At 30.9% G+C, this 5,857-nt stretch overlaps 1 long non-coding RNA gene across 1 annotated transcript; it reads left to right on the forward strand.

Annotated features, from left to right (window-relative positions):
- Positions 1 to 1,996: 1,996 nt before the first annotated feature.
- LOC116120263 lies at positions 1,997 to 2,623 on the forward strand. Its single transcript, XR_004126520.1, has 3 exons — positions 1,997 to 2,115; positions 2,219 to 2,272; positions 2,350 to 2,623. It is a non-coding gene; the product is annotated as an uncharacterized LOC116120263 (long non-coding RNA).
- Positions 2,624 to 5,857: the final 3,234 nt, after the last annotated feature.

Here is a 5,857-nt window from a genome sequence, read left to right on the forward strand (position 1 = left end):
GATACTACAGAGCCAAAAAAACAGAGTTTGTGTGATTCTGTCTGCAGGTTTTTCATTCTGGATTTTCTGGAATTACTTAGACTGATATCGTCAAATTGTTTTAATCAAAGCAAAGAGAACTCTAAATATCCTAAAAATTACGAAACGTCAATATGTTATGGAATTAACCACAGGGAAAATACCAAAAGACTTCTTCACAGACAAGTGAAGTTCCGATTTCTGCATAATTTAGATACTTCAGAAGTCCACTAATTTCCTAGTATAGAAATTTTGTATAGGGGAGGGCTAGCGGCTAGCCGGTTAAGCCCTTTGAAGAAAGAATGTAATCATATATCTAATTCTTTATAACAAAGATTAATTAAATTGGCAGAAAACATAAATATTTAGCCAGTCTTTATTTTTGTTTTTGTTTTTTATGTAATCTCTTTATAAATGAATTGTTTTTTCATATTTTTTTTTTTTTATGTTGTCCATTTTGCCTGGAAATGTTCCTTGTTATCTGAATTCCCAACACTTTCTAGTTTTAAAAGAAGAGAATTTCAACTTTGATTGCTAGTTAAGAAATGAACCAATGCCAAAACAAAAAATTGGTACATAAATATTCTGTTTGCAAACGGAAAAAATGGTAAAAATTCATGAAAGCTTAACCCACATATGCAATTGGCATCACATTTTAATCCTATCTTAAAGCATTACAGCTTAAAGATATTACATATTTTCGAACACTAGACATTGATTTGTAAAAGCAAAAGCAAAGCCGTAGAGATAAAGAACAAAGTAAAATCAAAGAACAATATCATAAAAGTGAAAAGAACATCCATTGTTTTCACTCAAAGAACAATAAAAAATTCCAAAAGTTTCATTTCGAGGGGAACTGGGGAAGGTATTGCTTTGCAACAACTCAAATTATTGATCACATTTCTTAATTAATGCCGGGGGAGGCCTCAATAAATACAGATTATAACATATGTATGTTTATTAATTTCTCCTTAAAGATCGACTCTTAAAACTTGTTTTCCTCCTTATATTTCTTTCCTTGGCTTTCAAATTGTTTTCCTCCTTATATTTCTTTCCTTGGCTTTCAAATCTTGGAAATTGTCACTATATTTTCAACTTTTGGAAGGATACAAAGAGAGGGAAGAAAAAATAAATTGCATGGAGCAAAAGGTCAGTGATAAAGGTGAAGTGCTGGAGCCTGTTCAACCTAACAGCTTTATCAGAAATGAAGAGTCCAGTGGTAGGAGTCATGACCCTCCAAAGACAGAAAGTAAGTTAAATTCTGATAGTATCATTTAATTACTTACAGTATTTGTTTCTTACAAACTTTCTCGTGTTTAATTTCTTCTTAGACCCAAACATTACTTAAATTTATTGGATATGGGCGTATTTTAGTTAATGAACAAGGTTAATTAAAACAAAGAACCCATGGCTAATAGTATTTATGTCTTACTTTCTCATGTTGATGTGGGCATATAATTTGCAATTAACAGTGAACCCAATAAGTGAGGATCATGTTAAGTACTGGAAATTATGCAAGGCTTTTCAACGAAATGATTGGAAAGGTGTAGAAGATTTCGTAACAAAATGATTGAACTGCTAAAATCTTTTATCAGTTCTGGTCTCTACAGTAAGTGTCATTGCCATATATATTCCATATTAGTTAGATAACATTCAATTGTCAACGTAAACTCTGAAAGTATTTGTCAATAATTATGTTACCTCAACTCCATTTACAGGTTCAGCTTTTGATTTATTTAAGAAATATCCAAACTTAGTAACTGAAAATGAGGATTGAGGAAGTATACTAGAAGAGCTAGTTTATAAGCCACTGCCACTGGCATTTGAAAGTGGCAGTCGGTTTGGATATTGGCTACGTTTAATCTATCATTGTATATATGCTACTCTCTAGCTACTTTCTATATGGAATCTATCACTAGACAGTATGTCAAAATTAACAGCGCTTGCATGTTTTTGTAGGGATTCCTGTGCAGGAAGAACATATTCATTATCCCACAACTGTGCTTAGAGACACAGAGAGTCAAATTGAGACTTTAAAGAAGTTCAAAAAATTCACTTATTTTGGATCTATTAGTCGACAAATCTCTACTATATCTGGTTTGTAGATCACCTCCCATATCTAATTTTATTTAATGATCCATCTTTTAAATTCTATTACTTATAATACTAACTAAAAGATGCTATTTGTTTTATATCAAAGCTGCCTTGTGCCAAAAGTTTCACATTTTGCTGTGGAATGCCCTCATTAATCTAGGTATATGTTCAACTATTTCTAATTAGAATGAGTACTTTAAAGACATATTTCTTCTGCTGACTTGAGTTGAATTACAGTTCCAGGCATCAAATACATAAGTGATATAAAGTTGATGCACATTCAAACCCTTGAAATAGTTTGAATGATGTGCCATGAGGGAGTTATATGGATTAATGCTGAAGCCTCGAAGTCATTGGCTACTCCAATTTTAACAGCCACAAGATTCGGGATTTGCGAGATTGCACGCGAAATTTTCAATGCCTATTTCTATTCTTGTTTTTTTGAACAATTAACATGTTATTTCATGTTCAGGCTGTGGAAAGTTATGTCCATTCATCCTTTCAAGATCAAAAAAATTCATCCAATAAAACTAAAGAAGGTGAAAAATGGATGAAGGATACTGCTTCTCGTGCACAGTTGTAGCAGCACTGATAATTAAAGTAGTGTTTGCAGCAGCTTTTACTGTACCTGAGAGCAAAAATAATGACGGCATACCCAATTTCTTGCACATAATACCTTTCATAGTCTTTGCTATATCAGATGCCCTTGCACTCTTTTCTTTTATCGCTTTAGTTCTGATGTTCTTGGGAATCCTCACTTCACGTTACTCAAAAGATGATTTTTTGGAGTCATTGCCAAAGAAGTTGATGGTTGGCCTTATGAACTTGTTCTTTTCAATTGCAAGCATGATGGTAGCGTTTGGTGCAACATATTACATAGTTCTTTCAATCCCATGGAAATGGGTTATCATTCCAATTGCCTCACTTGGTTGTCTCCCAGTCATGTTATTTGCATGGATGCAGTTTCCTCTCTTGGTCGATATATTTATATCCACTTATAGGCCTACTGTTCGCTTTAACCGCAATTAAGCAAATTGAGGATGTATGACCATGAAATTTTATCTTCAGAAGCTAAACAAGGTCTTTCTTGTTTAACTATATAGTCATTATCAGTTTCAATTTCTTCTTATATTTATTGTAAATAACACATTAATTTGTTCTTAATACTAACTAAGATCTAGTTATTATAAGCTTGATAGAAACGTTGAACTCAAAGCAGAACAAAACCAGAGCACCACATTACAATCAAACAGAGCAGCCTATTCCTTTAGCAGTATTGGTTTCAAATTTCATCCATTTTAAGCACTTATTTGACTCTATCTTTGAAAATTAATATAAACAAAAACCAGAAATCGTTGGCAGATGAGCTTTTAGCTCAAACTAATTAGGAGGAATTGAGAAGAGAAGTGTTTTGGAAGACAAGATTACCATTCCTTCTCAAATTTGGCTTGTACAAATGGTTGGGTGTCACCCATTTTTATAGTGCTCAAGGGCCTAGATAGTAAATTCACAAATAAAACGCAAATTTTATGCCCAGCTGTATAATTTGCATATCATTTGCAAATTTCCGTATGTTATCAGCACATCAGTATTATTTGCGAACTATATGCCTCAGATAATTTATTCGTGAATTATTCCCGTATCCGAATTATTCTCGAATTTTGACAAAGGTATTTTTCACCATTTATCGTATCATGCCCGTAGCCGACCCGTTTTTACTAATTAGGGCGAGTCTCTGTTATAGACTATAATTTGAATCTTGGTTGTATTATTTATTTATTTTATTTGTTTAGAGCTCTAGTTCGACTTTGAATTTTGGTTTTGTTACGTGTTTAATTTGAGATTATAATTGAATCTTTGCTATATATAGTGTTTGAATCTGGAGACTATAATTTGAATCACAATTACAGTAAAACCTCTCTATAATGATACTCTATATAGGAATAAACTCTACATAGTTATAAAAAATTATAGTCCCAATTCGAGATAGTTATAAATAAGAATAAACTCTGCATTGTAATAAGTTATAATTTTTCTAATTTTGTCTTAAGGAAAGATGTCTCTATATAGTAATAATTATCTATATATTACAAAAAAAAAAAAATATATGTTATGTAAAACTAAGGTTTAAAATGAAATAAAATATTTATTTAAAATTATTTGAGACAATGATTTAAGCTTTAGAGTTATTATCACATCTTTTACCTTACGAGTACGTAATAACTCGTTAGTATGGATACTTTCTTATTAAAGCCAGAATATATTTAGTTTCTCAAACATGTTTAGAGCTTCATGACACAAAACTTTTTGTATTTTTGTACTATTATTCTTAAAATTATTTCCTTTCTTTTTTTGTCTAATTGCAACAATGATTTCGCTTTTGGTTAAAACATACACGATTTGTTGCTCTTTTGGATAATCGAAGAAGACATTAATATTCATTCGATTAGTGTAGTGAAATTATTGAATCTGATCACTCAATTCTATAATGACTCTTTTATTCTCCTCATCAGTTTCATTTGTAACTTACAATTCATTAATATTAGTGGTCCAAATTTTGCAGCACTTAAAACCATTGCCAATTGTCTGTAGCTTCACATCAATTGACCATGTATCAATTACATTTACAGTTCTATCAATAACACTTATTTTTGTTAGTTTTAAGAAACAATATTTTATCTGTTTTAAAAGTAGGCAATTGAACGTTGAATTGAAATCTTAATGTTACTAAAATATGAATTAAAATCCTAATCCTGTACTACTAAAACATGAATTATAAAATAGGAAATCAAAACTATAATTTTTGTAACTACACCTCCATTAAGTTATAACCTCTTTATAATAATAAAATTAGTTAGTCCCACCATTATGACTATAGAGAGGTTTTACTGTACATATTGTGTTATATTATTAGGTCTAATGATTATTGATTAATTGAATACTTTGTATTTGAAATGCTATATTGATTTTAACTATGTGGTTCATGAAAAGTGTTAAAACTAGGATTAAATGATTGATATTACCATATTTTTCAAAACGTATTATTGACAATATAAACCCGTATATGTTCATACCGTATTTTTTTCGTATTCGAATTTTATGACCGAATTTTTACAAATGTATTTTTTTATCATTTGTCGTATCATACCTGTAAAATTCCCGTACCTTTTTTTTTGCCATGTCCTTATTTACTAACTAGGCTCCAGGGAGTCTTTTACACTCCAACTCCTAACTACCACATACCCTAATAAATATTATCTATCATATTCTATAATTAATAGCTAACTCACAACTTTCTAATAAATGAGATATTTTTACAAGATATTTCTAGTCAATGTCTATTATTTAGGCTAAATACATGGGTCAAATATGAGTTTGGGCTTAGAAAGAATATTAAGCTAACAATTTATATGAGTTGAAGTGATAAACCCAAATAATCTTGGGCCGAAATAAGTTTAATGGTCAACATAAATGGCTTGGATATAGAATAAATGGACATCAAACTACCAAATCTAATACTAATTAAATTCGATGTGACTCATCCAGCTGAGGATATATAACTACTGACTTCAAGCTGAAGTTCATAATCTTCAGAAGATTTAATCAAGACTCCTTTATTTTCACGTGATATTGGAGTTCCACCAGAAGTTTGATCTTCACAACAAACTGATCCTTACTTAAATTCGGTTTTGAAGTTGAAGTTTTCTCCCTTTTTCTCCTCTTTTGTAAAGAACGAAAGAGATGA

This window comes from Pistacia vera, unplaced genomic scaffold (genome assembly GCF_008641045.1).
Source record: "Pistacia vera cultivar Batoury unplaced genomic scaffold, PisVer_v2 Contig93, whole genome shotgun sequence".
Classification (NCBI taxonomy): Eukaryota; Viridiplantae; Streptophyta; class Magnoliopsida; order Sapindales; family Anacardiaceae; genus Pistacia; species Pistacia vera.